This window comes from Odocoileus virginianus, unplaced genomic scaffold (assembly GCF_023699985.2).
Source record: "Odocoileus virginianus isolate 20LAN1187 ecotype Illinois unplaced genomic scaffold, Ovbor_1.2 Unplaced_Contig_2, whole genome shotgun sequence".
NCBI lineage: Eukaryota > Metazoa > Chordata > Mammalia > Artiodactyla > Cervidae > Odocoileus > Odocoileus virginianus.
Window position 1 is genome coordinate 1744090 of NW_027224319.1, and position 16068 is coordinate 1760157.

At 46.4% G+C, this 16068-nt stretch overlaps 1 protein-coding gene and 1 non-coding gene across 12 annotated transcripts in view; one reads left to right on the plus strand and one right to left on the minus strand.

The window, feature by feature from the left end:
- Positions 1-16068, minus strand: part of ATG7 (autophagy related 7) — a 384864-nt gene that overhangs the window by 269675 nt on the left and 99121 nt on the right. For 5 of the 11 annotated variants that reach the window (XM_070463447.1, XM_070463445.1, XM_070463448.1 and 2 more), the window contains exon 1: positions 10727-10816. The exons of 1 other annotated variant lie outside the window; for it this stretch is intronic. The gene's annotated coding sequence lies outside the window, so the exon portion shown is untranslated. Of the gene's footprint in view, positions 1-10160; positions 10616-10655; positions 10817-16068 lie in introns of those variants that run through there. 5 more of the 11 variants (XM_070463441.1, XM_070463450.1, XM_070463440.1 and 2 more) reach the window with 5 other exon arrangements.
- On the plus strand, positions 13790-13861 carry TRNAC-ACA (transfer RNA cysteine (anticodon ACA)). Its single transcript has one exon. It is a non-coding gene; the product is annotated as a tRNA-Cys (tRNA).

The following is a 16068-nucleotide window of genomic DNA, read 5'->3' on the forward strand; positions in this document are numbered from 1 at the left end:
TATTTTATTATCTATGTGAATGAATATTCATCACGTTTACAAAGTGTTTCATGTGTGCTGAATCTTGTATGCTCTACCAAGGCGGCAGAGTAGAAGGACATGTGCTCATGTTCTCTGCGAGAACTCCAAAATTACAACTCGCTGCTGGACAACCATCGAGAGGAGAGTGTTGGAGCCCACCAAAAAAAGATACCCCACGCACACGGGCAAATGAGAAGGCCCAGCAAGACAGTAGGAGGGGCGATATCACAGTTAGAATCAAACCCCATACCTGCCAGAGACACTCAGAGGGCTCAAACAAACCTTGTGTGCACCAGGACCCAGAGACCCCACAGAGACTGAGCCAGAACTGTGTCTGAGTGTCTCCTGCGGAGGTACGGGTCAGCAGTGGCCTGCTGCAGGGGCAGGGGCTCTGGGTGCAGCAGACCTGGGTATGGCATAAGCCCTCTTGAAGGAGGTTGCCATTAACCCCACCATAGAGCTGCCAGAACTTACACAGGACTGGGGAAACAGACTCTTGGAGGGCACAAACAAAACCTTGTGTGCACCAGGACCCAGGAGAAAGGAGCAGTGACCCCACAAGAGACTGACCCAGACTTGCCCATGAGTGTCCAGGAGTCTCGGTGGAGGTGTGGGTGGCGGTGGCCTGCTGCAGGGTCAGGGGCACTGAGTGCAGCAGTGCGTGCATGGGGCCTTTTGAAGGAGGTCCCCATTATCTTCATTACCTCCACCATAGTTTGGCCTCAGGTCAAACAACAGGGAGGGAACACAGCCCACCCATCAACAGAAAATTGGATTAAAGATTTATTGAGCATGGCTCCACCCACAGAACGAGACCCAGTTTCCCCCTCAGTCAGGCTCTCCCATTAGGAGGCTTCCATAAACCTCTTATCTTTATCTCTCAGAGGTCAGACAGAATGAAAACCACAATCACAGAAAACTAACCAAACTGATCACATGGACCACAGTCTTGTCTAACTCAATGAAACTATGAGCCATGCCTTGTAGGGCCACCCAAGATGGAAGGGTCATGGTGGAGAGTTCTGACAAAATGTGGTCCACTGGAAAAGGGAATGGCAAACCACTTCAGTATTCTTGCCTTGAGAACCCCATGAACAGTATGAAAAGGCAAAAAGATAGGACACTGAAAGATGAACTCCCCAGGTCAGTAGGTGCCCAATATGCTACTGGAGATCAGTGGAGAAATAACTCCAGGAAGAATGAAGCGTCAGAGCCAAAGCAAAAACAACACCCATGTGGATGTGACTGGGGATGGAAGTAAAGTTCGATGCTGTAAAGAGCAATACTGCACAGGAACCTGGAATGTTAGGTCCATGAATCAACCAGTAAATTGGAAGTGGTCAAACAGGAGATGGCAAGAGTGAACATCAACATTCTAGGAATCAGTGAACTAAAATGGACTGGAACGTGTAAATTTAACTCAGATGATCATTGTATCTACTACTGTGTGCAAGAATCCCTTAGAAGAAATGGAGTAGCCCACATAGTCAACAAAAGAGTTCGAAATGCAGTACTTGGGTGCAGTCTCAAAAATGACAGAATGATCTCTGTTCATTTCCAAGGCAAACCATTCAATATCACAGTAATCCAAGTCTATGCCCCAACCAGTAATGCTGAAGAAGCTGAACAGTTCTATGAAGACCTACAAGACCTTCTAGAACTAACACCAAAAAAAGATGTCCTTTTCATTATAGGGGACTGGAATGCAAAAGTAGGAAGTCAAGAGATACCTGGAGTAACAGGCAAATTTGGCCTTGGAGTACAGAATGAAGCAGGGCAAAGGCTAACAGAGTTTTGCCAAGAGAATGCACTGGTCATAGCAAACACCTTCCAACAACACAGAGAAGACTCTACACATGGACATCACCAGATGGTCAATACCAAAATCAGATTGATTACATTCTTTGCAGCCAAAGATGGAGAAGCTCTATACAGTCAGCAAAAACAAGACCAGGAGCTGACTGTGGCTCAGATCATGAACTCTTTATTGCCAAATTCAGATTTAAATTGAAGAAAGTAGGGAAAACCACTAGATCATTCAGGTATGACCTAAATCAAATCCCTCACGATTATACAGTGGAAGTGACAAACAGATTCAAGGGATTAGATCTGATAGACAGAGTGCCTGAAGAACTATGGATGGAGGTTCCTGACATTGTACATGAGGCAGTGATCAAGACCATCCCCAAGAAAAAGAAACGCAAAATTGCTGTCTGAGGAGGCCTTACAAATAGCTGAGAAAGTAAGAGAAGCTAAAGGCAAAGGAGAGAAGGAAAGATATACCCATCTGAATGCAGAGTTCCAAAGAATAGCACAGAGAGATAAAGAAAGCCTTCCTCAGTGATCAATGCAAAGAAATAGAGGAAAACGATAGAGTGTGAAAGACTAGAAGTATCTTCAAGAAAATTAGAGATACCAAGGGAACATTTCATGCAAAGATGGGTTCAATAAAGGACAGAAATGGTATGGACCTAACAGAAGCAGAAGATATTAAGAAGAGGTGGCAAGAATACACAGAAGAACTATACAAAAAAGATCTTAATGACCCAGATAACCACGATGGTGTGATCACTCACCTAGAACCAGACATCCTGGAATGTGAAGTCAAGTGGGCCTTAGGAAGCATCACTATGAACAAAGCTAGTGGAGGTGATGGAATTCCAGCTGAGCTATTTCAAATCCTAAAAGATGATACTGTGAAAGTGCTGCACTCAACATGCCAGCAAATTTGGAAAATTCAGCAGTGGCCACAGGACTGGAAAAGGTCAGTTTTCATTCCAATCCCTAAGAAAGGCAATGCCAGACAATGTTCAAACTACTGCACAACTGTACTCATCTCACACACTAGCAAAGTGATGCTCAAAATTCTCCAAGCCAGGCTTCAACAGTACATGAACTGTGAACTTCCAGATGTTTAAGCTGGATTTAGAAAAAGGAAGTGGAACCAGAGATCAAATTGCCAATATCCACTGGATATTCAAAAAAGCATAAGAGTTCCAGAAAAACATCTACTTCTGTTTTATTGACTGCCAAAGCCTTTGACTATGTAGATCACAACAAACTGTGGAAAATTCTTAAAGAGATGGGAATACCAGACCACCTTATCTGCCTCCTGAGAAATCTGTATCCAGGTCAAGAAGCAACAGTTAGAACTGGACATGGAACAACAAACTGGTTCCAAATGGGGAAGGGAGTAGGTCAAAGTTGTATATTATCACCCTACCTATTTAACTTATATGCAGAGTACATCATGAGAAACATCAGGTTGGATGAAGCACAAGCTGGAATCAAGATTGCTGGGAGAAATACCAATAACCTCAGATATGCAGATGACACCACCCTTATGGCAGAAAGCGAAGAAGAATTAAAGAGCCTCTTGATGAAAGTGAAAGAGGAGAGTGAAAAGTCAGCTTAAAACTCAACATTCAGAAAACTAAAATCATGGCATCCGGTCCCTTCACTTCATAGCAAACAGATGGAGAAAAAATGGAAACAGTGAGAGACTTTACTTTTATTTTTGCTCCAAAATCACTGCAGATGGTGACTGCAGCCATGAAATTAAAAGATGCTTGCTCCTTGGAAGAAAAGCTATGACCAACTTAGCATATTAAAAAGCAGAGATATTACTTTGCCAACAAAGGTCTGTCTAGTCAAAGCTATGGTTTTTCCAGTAGTCATGTATGGATGTGAGAGTTGGACCATAAAGAAGGCTGAGCACCAAAGAACTGATGCTTTTGAACTGTGGTGTTGGAGAAGACTCTTGAGATTCCCTTGGACTGCAAGGATTTCCAACTAAAGGAAATAAGTCCTGAATATTCGTTGGAAGGGCTGATGCTGAAGCTGAAACTCCAATACTTTGGCCACTGGATGTGAATGAAGAACTGACTCACTGGAAAAGACCCTGATGCTGGGAAAGACTGAAGGCAGAAGGGGACGACAGAGGATGAGATGGTTGGATGGCATCACTGTCTCGATGGACATGAGTTTGAGTAAGCTCCATCAGTTGGTGATGGACAGGGAAGCCTGGCATGCTGCAGTCCACGGGGTCACAAACAGTCGGATACGACTGAGCGACTGAACGGAACTGAACCTTGCTAGAGCAAGGGAACTCCATGGTGGCTCAGATGGTAAAGAACCTGCCTGCAATGCAGGAGACCCAGGTTTGATTCTTATAACCACGTCTCACCGGGACTTAGATAACAATACAGGTTTGCTTATTAATTCTACACTGGGGCTTCCCTGATGGGCCAGTGGTTAAGAATCTGCCTGCCAATCCTGGAGACATAGGTTTGATCCCTGGCCTGAGAAGATTCCACATGCCACAGAACTACCAAGTCCATGGACCACAACTACTGAGCTGGCATGCTCTAGAGGCTGTGCTCTGCAATAAGAGAAGCACAGTAAGAAGCCGAAGTACCGCAACTAGAGAGTGGTCCCCACTCAGGGCAACGAGAAAATTCTCATGAACAGCAACCAAGACCCACCCCAACCAAAATTAAAAAAAAAATTCTACACATGACAAGAATAGAATGAGGCAATGACACATAACAGAAATTTAGAATAAAAGATTCTGACCACCTGGAATGACAAGCCTATTTATCAAGATTACAATTTTCAAGTTGTTAAATGGCAGAAAGTGAAGAGGCTAAAGAGCATCTTGATGAGGGTGAAGGAGGAGAGTGAAAGAGTGGCTTAAGACTAAATATTAAAAAAACTAAGATCATGGCATCCACCCCATTACTGCATGGCAAATAGAAGGGGAAAAGGTGGAAGTAGTGACAGATTTCCTCTTGGGCTCCAAAATCACTGCGGATGGTGACTGCAGCCATGAAATCAGAGGATGATTGCTTCTTGGCAGGAAAGTGATGACAAACCTAGACAGTGTGTTGAAAAGCAGACATTACTCTGCCAACAAAGGTCCGTATAGTCAAGGCTATGGTCTTCCCAGTGGTCACCTATGGTTGTGAGAGCTGGACCTTAAAGAAAGTGGAATGCCAAAGAACTGATGCCTTTGAACTGTCCCTCAGATAGCAAGGACATCAATTGAGTCAATCTTACGGGAGATCAACCCTGAATATTTGCTGAAAGGACTGATGCTGATGCTGATGCTGAAGCTCCAGGAGTTTGGTCACCCTCTTAAACACAGTCATGCCTGTGGTTATATCACGAAGTAAAACAGCTCCCCCCTCTTCCAAATGTCCTCTGGACGGCTAGGAGAGGGAAGTGGTCGGTGGCAGCAGCCCAAGCCAGTCCCGTTGGATGAGGAAGGTTATGCTGGGGAGTGGGTACACTCCGGGCAAAAGGAGGAAGCTTGTCTCAGTTCCACATCTGCAATTCTGGTAACACTCAATGGTCGCTGCACAAGCTGAGAATGTTCTTATCCATCCACGTGCCCACTGTCTGCTGAATCCCTCTTCTCCCTTCAGATCTCAGCTCAACCATCATGAGAGGGGAGCCTTCCCTGACACCCTCAACTCCTACTCAGGTCAATTTTCCTGTATCCGACTCACAAAGGGCACCACCACCTCCCCTCCAGAGCACATGCGCGGTGTGAACGTCGATCTTCCCTGCTAGAAGAAAAGCTCTTTGAGAAAGGCACTGTGTCAGCTTCTCATTCTCCTCCATCCATCGCTGTTTCCCCAGTGCCTGCCTCGGTCCTAGCCCCTGACAGGTGCCCAATAAATACTTCCTGATGACTGACTCTATGAACAAAGGAAACAGCATGGTCCATTTCAGAACACACCAAGAGTTCTGTGCGGTGAGAAGGCAAGGTTCGTGTGCCACGGGAGCTGGAAACCACGCCCGTAAAGTAGGCAAATGCCAAATCACGGAAGGCCTTCCATGAGAAGCTACTGACTTGTATTTTAGCAAATACTGGGGGGTTTTGTTTGCTTTGTATATTTTGGGAGCACGCAGCATATGGGATCTTAGTTCCCTGACCAGGGACTGAACCCGCCCCCACTGAGATAGGAGCACAGAGTCTTAAGTACTGCACTGCCAGGGAAGAACCGCAAAGACCTGTATTTTCAGGAAGGATACTCCAAACAGTCAGGGCCAGACTGCTGAGGCCAGGCAACCAGCTCAGAGGCCGGGCAGGAACACAGGCAGGAAGTGAGAAGGGGCCTGATCTGCAGCAGGGGGAGAGGAAACGCAAATGATGAAAATGTGTCCAGTCGGTATCGAGGGAGGAGAAACTGTGGAATTCTGACGACTGCCAGGCTGGGAAGGAGGACAGGAGGCGTGGTGTGAGCAGGAGAAGCCCAAGAAGACTCGCAGGGCTCTGCCTGTAATGAAGAAATACAGAAGGGGAACGAGCGAGAGTGCAGACAGGAAGAGTCGAAGGTTTGGAGAAAAGATGATGACCTCAGCTTGGGACTCGCTGAGACGGAGGGCTCAGGAGAGATCTGGACCCAAGAGCCCGAGCAGAGGTCACTGGCCCAGGGATTAGAGTTTACGCTTTGCATGAGATGAGCGTGAGTATGAGACAGGGCCTTGGAGAAAACCAGCATTTAAGGGACAAAAGGAAGAAAAGAGCCTGCAATGAAAACTGAGGGGAAATGGCCAGAGATAGAGTTTAAACCAGGAGTGCTTTTTCACAAGGGAAGGGGTAGTATCAATGTCAGGCGTACTGAGGATGCAAAAAAGAGAAGGAAGGGAAGAGTTCAGGGGTTCTGGCGCCACCGAGGCCTGGTGACTTTGAGGAGACGGTTTGTGGGGAGGGCTGCTGCAGAAGTAGAATTTCAGTGAATGCTGACTTCAAACAGCAGAGGAGGCAACTTGTCTGAGAAACGTGGCTGTGACAGGGTAGAGCAGCGGTTAATGGGGGGTGTTTTGTTTTTGCAAAGATGAAAGTATAAACAGGGGGATGGGTAGTAAACGGACGGGTTAGTTAAACAGGAATGAAATGGGAACAATGATGGGAACCAGGTCTTGAGGAAAAGGAAGTGATAAAGGGATCTCAGCACAAGTAAAGGAATTAATCTTAGAACACACATCATTTTTTCCCCATGGAATTAGAATAAAAGGCAAAGCGATACGGTCGGCTGGATTTAAGTTTGTAGTGATACAAGCTGAGGAGCCTTGACTGGTGGCTGCAATGCAGTGAAGTCAAAAGCAACACAGGAGTCTGGGAGAGGGAAGAACACGTGAGAGATAAAGAGGGATGCGTAGACAGCATCACACTGACTCTCAGATAGTGTGACTGTGTCGACAGCACGAAGCGTCCACGACGAAGCCGAGCAGAGTCGTGTGGGGTCTTGGGTTACACCAAGGACAGTAAGTACAGTGCTGCTCCCCATGGCCAGACTCCTGGAGGAAAAAGGACTTGCTTTCTATGCCACACACTCACGGAGAGATTGACACATAGGGACAAGTTCAAAGGAGGGTAAGCAGAAGGAAGGTGTGAAAACCCCAGAGGTCATTCTGAGACCAGGTGGACCGGCTGACACCCAGCCCGCCACGACCATGGAGATGCACGTTGCCAGCCTGGCGACAGAGCAGCACCTATTGGTTCACCCTTGAACACCCTGTGACCACAGGACTGGAAAAGGTCAGTTTTCACTCCAATCCCAAAGAAAGGCAATGCCAAAGAATGTTCAAACTACCGCACAATTGCACTCATCTCACACGCTAACAAAGTAATGCTCAAAATTCTCCAAGCCAGGCTTCAACAGTACGTAAACTGAGAACTTCCAGATGTTCAAGATGGATTTAGAAAAGGCAGAGAAACCAGAAGTCAAATTGCCAACATCCGTTGGGTTATAGAAAAAGCAAGAGAGTTCCAGAAAAACATCTATTGCTTTATTGACTATGCCAAAGGCTTTGACTGTGTGGATCACCACAAACTGTGGAAAATTCTTAATAGGTGGGAATACCAGACACCTGACCTGCCTCTTGAGAAATCTGTATGCAGGTCAGGAAGCAACAATTAGAACTGAGCAGAGAACAACAGACTGGTTCCAAACTGGGAAAGCAGTACATCAAGACTGTATACTGTCACTCTGTTTATTTAACTTAATATGCAGAGTGCATCATGTGAAATGCTGGGCTGGATGAAGCTCAAGCTGGAATCAAGATTGCCAGGAGAAATATCAATAACCTCAGATATGCAGATGATACCACCCTTATGGCAGAAAGCGAAGAAGAACTAAAGAGCCTCTTGATGAAAGTGAAAGAGGAGAGTGAAAAAGTTGGCTTAAAACTCAACATTCAAAAAATGAAGATCATGGCATCTGGTCCCATCACTTCATGGCAAATAGATGGGGAAACAATGGAAACAGTGAGACTTTATTTTCTTGGGCTCCAAAATCACTGCAGATGGTGACTGCAGCCATGAAATTAAAAGATGCTTGCTCCTTGGAAGGAAAACTATGACTAACCTAGACAGCATATTAAAAAGCAGACATTACTTTACTGACAAAGGTTCCTATACTCAAAGCTATGATTTTTCCAGTAGTCACATATGAATGTGAGAGCTAAACCATAAAGAAGGCTGAATGCTTCTGAACTGAGGTGTTGAGAAGATTCTTGAGAGTCCCTTGGACCACAAGGAGATCAAACCAGTCAATCCTAAAGAAATCAGTCCTGAATATTCATTGGAAGGACTGATGCTGAAACTCCAATACTTTGGCCACCTGATGCAAAGAACTGACTCACTGGAAAAGACCCTGATGCTGGGAAAGATTGAAGGCAGGAGGAGAAGGGGATGACAGAGGATGAGATGGTTGGATGGTATCACTGACTCAATGGACATGAGTTTGAGTAAGCTCCAGGAGTTGGTGATGGACAGGAAAACCTGGCACGCTGAAGTCCGTGGGGTCACAAAGAGGTGGACACAACTGAGCAACTGAATTGAAGACTGTGGGGCGTTACTTACACCAGAAGAAGCAGGGAGGACCAGAAGGAAGAGAGGAGGAAGGCATCAGAGAATCTTATTTCAATGGGCAAAAGAGGAAGACAGAGGTCATTCTGACTTCCAAATAAAATCTCTGAGGTCAAGGATACTGATCAAACAACTTATCATTTTTATTTCCACGTAGAGGATTCATTCTCCCTCCTCGAACCCCAAAATCCTGACTCCCCCAGCATCACCCAACCAGTTAACCAGTCCAGAGAATCTCACTTGCTTGTCTCTTGAATCCACCCACCCCTCTCCATCCCCACAGGTGCTCCCTTGGTTCAGGCCCCCCGCCTCCGCAACAGTGCCCTGACCAGTCTACCTGCCAGTCCTTCCTGCCCACTCTAATCAGCACATCACTGCCTGGCTAATTTAAAAGAGATGAAACCACGTCACAACCCTGCTTAAAATTCCTCAGGGCTCTACCCAGTGTTCTTGCCTGGAGAATCCCAGGGATGGCGGAGCCTGGTGGGCTGCCGTCTATGGGGTCGCACAGAGTCGGACACGACTGAAGTGACTTAGCAGCAGCAGCAGCAGCAGCAGTGTAAGTGCTAACATCCTCTAATTCACTTCTCACAGCAACCCTAGAAGGTGGGTTAATGTCTGCCCTTTATTTTTGATCTGGTTTTTTCTGGGGGGTGGGGGAGAGGGCGGGATGTTCGGCTACATCATGCGGCTTATAGGATCTCAGTTCCTTGACCAGGGATTGAGCCCCGGGTCAAGGCAGTGAAAGCCCAGAATCCTAACCACCAGGCCCCCAGGCAACTCCCTATTTGCTCCTTTTACAGATGAGGAGACTGAAGCTAAGAAAGGGAGTGACCAGCCCAAGCTCACAAACTAGCTCAGTGGCAAAGCCAGGCACAGCACACAAGTACCTCAGCTTCCAAAGTCTGAGCTCCTCACGCTGTCGCCCACACGATCCTTCATGACCTGGCTTTCCAGAGTCGCCTCTTCCACAACTGGGCATTCCAGCTTGACTGAACTACTTGCAGGTCACTCACTGGACAGCCTTCCGTTCATGCCACTCCCAATGTCTGGGATATCATCCCACCTCCCTGTCCCCTTCACCTGACTAATCCTGCTCATCCTTTGGGACCGAAGCCTACTGATGCCTCAGCCTGAACTGCAAGCACCCTAAGTCCGCCAGCAAACCCCTACAACAGTTTCATAGTGTAGTGCTGCTATCTTCTTGACTTAAAAAAAAAAAAAATAACTCGAGGACAGGGATGTCTACCTTACTCACTTTGGTATCCCCAGCTTGCCAAGCAGCGCTAGGTGTGCAGCAGCAGCTCGATCAGTACTTATACTTATTTTCTACCACGAGAAACTGGCTGGAACAGAAAAAGAACCCTGCGGTTTCATGTGAGCCCTGTACTCAGCTCCTTAAAGGGTTTCAACATCATGTCACATGAAGGGAGGAGAAGAGTTGGCCAGAAAAGACTCGCCCGTCACAGCGAAACCCGGCAAAGCCAGGAGGGAGAGCCCAGGCGTCCTGGCCCCCGTCTTCCCACACAGGATGTTCAGAGCACTCGCTGCCAGCGGACAGGCGGGAATTACTTCGTTAATTAGCAAGAGCTTCCTAGTCGGAAGACCCCGGGCTGAATCAGCCTGAGGGGGACGTGACCGCAGACAGAAGGCGAGAGCCAGAGTCGGTGTGTCTCCCTAGAGGAGGGAGGCCCGCCTCTTGAAAGAGGCTCCTCAGACCCGCCGTGACCCTCGACCTCACCGCCGAGCTCACCCCTCAGTCCCAGGGGTACAGAAACCGACCTCGCAGGACCCCTGTCCTCCTCAACGGCGCGGCTCACTTACCGCAGCCCAACTTCCGGCAACCGCGGCGCTGTCCGCGGCGCGCGTCCCGATGACGCACGTGGCCCCGCCCCCGCCTGCGGCGGGGGGGGGGGGAGTGCGCGCATGCGCACAAGGATCCGCTGCACCAGTGAAGGAGCCCCTAGCACCTGGCGGAGTGGGAGGAACTTGGGCCCTGGGGAAGGCGGGGCATCAGGAGGCTGGTCACGCCCCCTCGGTAGAGCCCTGGGAGAGCCTTTCTCTTTATCAGGGTTGGCAATGTGTGTACATGTCCCTCAGGCTGTTAAAAGTGTCCCTCCGCCCCTCTAGTGATTTGAGGATGACAGGAATTATCACTTCCATTTTCCAGGCAGCATTTCATTTCGTATCACAGGGACCCTGAGGGAGTCACGTGTGGAGAGACAGGCCCTTTTTAATGCATTAAGTGAAGTGAAAGTCGCTCAGTTGGTATCCGACTCTTTGCGACCCCATGGACGATATACAGTCCATGGAATTCTCCAGGCCAGAACACTGGAGTGGATAGCCTTTCCCTTCTCCAGGGGATCTTCCCAACCCAGGGATCGAACCCAGGTCTCCCACGTTGCAGGCGGATTCTTTACCAGCTGAACCACCAGGGAAGCCCAAGAACACTGGAGTGGGCAGCCTGTCCCTTCTCCAGCGGATCTTCCCGACCCAGGAATCGAACCGGGGTCTCCTGCATTGCAGGTGGATTCTTTACCAGCTGAGCTACCAGGAAAGCCATTTAGGGCCCAATGAAAGTCAATAGTGACCAACCTTTTCTTTCTAAACAGGTATTTTTCTTACAGCTTCCTGGTATGAAGAGATAACGTTGTTCATTCCAAATTGTTTATTGAGGGTATATTATGTTCTAAGCATTGGACAGTGTTAAAGACACAGCAGTGAGTGTAAACTTAATCTGACATATAAGGCCAGGACTCTAATGTAACTCTATAGAATACTATTTATTGATTATGTATCATATTTCCATGGTTTCCCATCTCTAATCATCACAAAGGTCCTACAAGGTAAAAATTATATCATCCCCATTTTACACATGAAAGAACAGAGGATAGGAATAGTTTTGACTTTTTGAAGGTTAAAGAGCTTTGGGGCTATGATTCTAATGGAAACATATTTGACTGCCAAATAAGAAAATAAATCCAGACTTATTATTGTGCTCAGTCACTCAGTCATGTCTGACTCTTTCCAACCCTATGGACTGCAGCCTGCCAGGCTCCTTGGTCCATGGGATTCTCCAGGCAAGAATGGAGTAGGTTGCCATTTTCTTCTCCAAGACTTATTAAGGAGATACTTTATTTGGAAAATTTATTGCAGAGGGTGGGGAGTGGAGGACTACAGCAGTGTGGAGACAACTCCAACCAAAAGCTGTCTCATTCAGTTTAGTCTCTCAGTCATGTCTGACTCTCTGCGACCCCATGGACTGCAGTATGCCAGGCTTCCCTGTCCATTACCACCTCCCAGAGCTTGCTCAAACCCATGTCCATCAAGTCAGTGATAGCATCCAATCATCTCATCCTCTGTCATCCCCTTCTCCTCCTGCCTTCAATCATTTGAGCATCAGGGTCTTTTCCAATGAGTCAGTTCTTTGAATCAGATGACCAAAGTATTGGAGCTTCAGCTTCAGCATCAGTTCTTCCAATGAATATTTAGGACTGATTTCCTTGAGGATTGGCTGGTTTGATCTCCTTGGAGTACAAAGGATGCTCAAGTCTTCTCCCACCACAGTTCAAAAGCATCAGTTCTTCAGTGCTCAGCTTTCTTTATGGTCCAACTCTCACATCCATACATGACTACTGGAAAAACCATAGTTTTGACTATATGGACCTTTGTCAGTAAAGTAATGTCTCTGCTTTTTAATATGCTGTCTAGGTTGGTCATAGTTTTTCTTCCAAGGAGCAAGCATCTTTTAATTTCATGGCTGCAGTCACCATCTGCAGTGATTTTGGAAACCAAGAAAATAAAGTCTATCACTGTTTCTATTGTTTTCCCATCTATTTGCCATGAAGTGATAGGACCAGATGCCATGATCTTCATTTTTTGAATGTTGAGTTTTAAACCAGCTTTTTCACTCTTCTCTTTCACTTTCATCAAGAGGCTTTTTAGTTCCTCTTCACTTTCTGCCATAAGGGTGGTGTCATCTGCATATCTGAGGTTATTGGTATTTCTCCTGGCAGTCTTGATTCCAGCTTGTGCTTCATCCAGTCCAGCATTTCTCATGATGTACTCTGCATATAAGTTAAATAAGCAGGGTGACAATATACAGCCTTGACATACTCCTTTCCCTATTTGGAACCAGTCTGTTGTTCCATGTCCAGTTCTAACTGTTGCTTCTTGACCTGCATACAGATTTCTCAGGAGGCAGGTAAGGTGGTCTGGTATTCCTATCTCTTTAAGAATTTTCCACAATTTGTTGTGATCCACACAGTCAAAGGCTTTAGCATAGTCAATGAAGCAGAAGTAGATATTTTTCTGGAATTCATCTTGCTTTTTCTATGATCCAACGGATGTTGGCAATTTGATCTCTGGTTTCTCTGTCTTTTCTAAATCCAGCTTGAATATCTGGAAGTTCTTGGTTCATGTACTGTTGAAGCCTGGCTTGGAGAATTTTGAGCATTACTTTGCTAGCATGTGAGATGGGTGCAATTGTGCGGTAGCTTGAACTTTCTTTGGCATTACCTTTCTTTGGGATTGGAATGAAAACTGACCTTTTCCAGTCCTGTGGCCACTGCTGAGTTTTCCAAATTTGCTGACATGTTGAGTGCAACACTTTCTCAGCAACAACTTTTAGGATTTGAAATAGCTCAACTGGAATTCCATCACCTCCACTAGCTTTGTTCGTAGTGATGCTTCCTAAGGCCCACTTTACTTCACATTCCAGGATGTCTGGTTCTAGGTGAGTGATCACACCATCGTGGTTATCTGGGTCATTAAGATCTTTTTTGTATAGTTCTTCTGTGTATTCTTGCCACCTCTTAGTATCTTCTGCTTCTGTTAGGTCCATACTGTTTCTGTCCTTTATTGAGCCCATCTTTGCATGAAATGGCTTCCCTGGTGGCTCAGACGGTAAAGCGTCTGCCTACAATGCGGGAGACCCAGGTTCAATCCCTGGGTTGGGAAGATCTCTGGAGAAGGAAATGGCAACCCAATTCAATATTCTTGCTTGGAAAATCCCAAGGATGGCAGGAGCCTGGTAGGCTACAGTCCATGGGGTCGCAAAGAGTCGGACATGACTGAGCAACTTCACTTTCACTTTCACTTTGCATGAAATGTTCCCTTGGTATCTCTAATTTTCTTGAAGAGATCTCTAGTCTTTCCAGTTCTGTTGCTTTCCTCTATTTCTTTCACTGATCACTTAGGAAGGGTTTCTTATCTCTCCTTGCTAGTCTTTGGAACTCTGTATTCAGATGGATATATCTTTCCTTTTCTCCTTTTCCTTTCACTTCTCTTATTTTCTCAGCTATTTGTAAGCCCTCCTCAGACAACCATTTTGCCTTTCTGCATTTCTTTTTCTTGGGTATGGTTTTGATCATCACCTTCTGTACAATGTTACGAACCTCCATCCATAATTAATCAGGCACTCTATCTATCAGATCTAATCCCTTGAATCTACTTGTCACTTCCACTGTATAATTGTAAGGGATTTGATTTAGGTCATACCTGAATGGTCTAGTGGTTTTCCCTACTTTCTTCTATTTAAGTCTGAATTTGGCAATAAGGAGTTCATGATCTGAGCCACAGTCAGGTCCCGGGCTTTTTTTTGCTGACTGTGTAGCGCTTCTCCATGTTCTCAGAAGGAGTTATGTGCTGACTCAGGCTGTGTGTGTGTGCTACATTGCTCAGTCGTGTCCAACTCTGTGTGACCCCATGGACTGTAGCCCACCAGGCTCCTCTGTCCATGGGATTCTCCAGGCAAGAACACTGGAGTGGCCTGCCATGCCCTCCTCCAGGGGATCTTCCCAACCCAGGGATCAAACCCACGTCTCTATGTCTCCTGCACTGGCAGGCAGATTCTTTACCACTAGGCCACCTGGGAAGCTCACCTTGGGCTCTTGTTGTTCAGTTGCTCAGTCACTAAGTCATGTCTGGCTCTTTGTGACCCCATGGACTGTGCATGCCAGGCTTCCTTGTCCTTCACTATCTCCCAGAGTTTGCTCAAACTCATGTCTACTGAGATGGTGATGCCATCAAACCGTCTCATCCTCTGTCACCCCCTTCTCCTTCTGCCCTCAATCTTTCCCAGCATCAGGATCTTTTCCAATGAGCTGGCTCTTTGCATCAGGTGGCCAAAGTACTGGAGCTTCACCTTCAGCATCCGTCCTTCCAATGAATATTTAGAATTAATTTTCTTTAGGATTGACTGGTTTGATCTCCTTCTGGTCCAAGGGACTCTCAAGAGTCTTCTCCAACACCACAGTTTGAAAGCATCCACTCTTCAGCGCTCAGCCTTCTTCACGATCTGACTCTTGTATCCCTACATGACTACTAGAAAAACCAGAGCTTTGACTGCACAGACTCAGGCTGAGTGTGTGGCAAAATTAAGGAGACTGGAAAAATGAGAGAAGTTTAAAATTTTGTTGACCAGCATTTCGTTCTATTGATCAGTGGAAACCGATAGTTCAGGGAATCTTTTATATGGTAAAGAATAGGAATTCAGAAGGACGGTGTGTCGCCTTGCCCCAGGTATCCGAGGGAAGCAATCAGGAATCTTATGTAGGTCCTACGGGATGAGGTGTTTCTTTGCAGTAAACCATTGCCAGAGGAGAAAAGAGTTGGGAGATTTCTTCACCATCCATTTTTTTCAAGAGTGCAGGGCTCAGGTAGAATTCAACGTTGTCATCTCTTTCCACTTTATCAGGCGGCTGTCCTACCACTGCCCCTCAGACTGCGTGTATCGGTGTTTAAAGCACACTCTGCTTTCATGTCTCCATCCCGACAACATCCTCCCTCTTTCTCTTAGTCTCCAAAACACAGCTTTGAAATGTGGTTGAATCTTAGGCAAAATGTTGACGGAAAAAGAGTCCATACTATACAATTCCACTTGCAGAAAGTTCTAGAATCAGCAAAACTAATCTCTAGTGACAGAAGTCGCTTCAGTGGCTGCCTGGGGCGTAAAGGAGAGCATTATCTGCAAAGGGGTATGAGAATCTTCCTAAGGTGATAGAAGTCTTCTACATCTTGATTGAGATGGAGATGACATGGGTGTACACATCTGTCAAAACTCATTGAGCTCTACATTTAAAATTGGTGCATTTTACTGTATACATTGGGCTTCCCCAGTGGCTCAGTGGTAAAGAATCTGCCGGCAATGCAGGAGCCACAGGAGA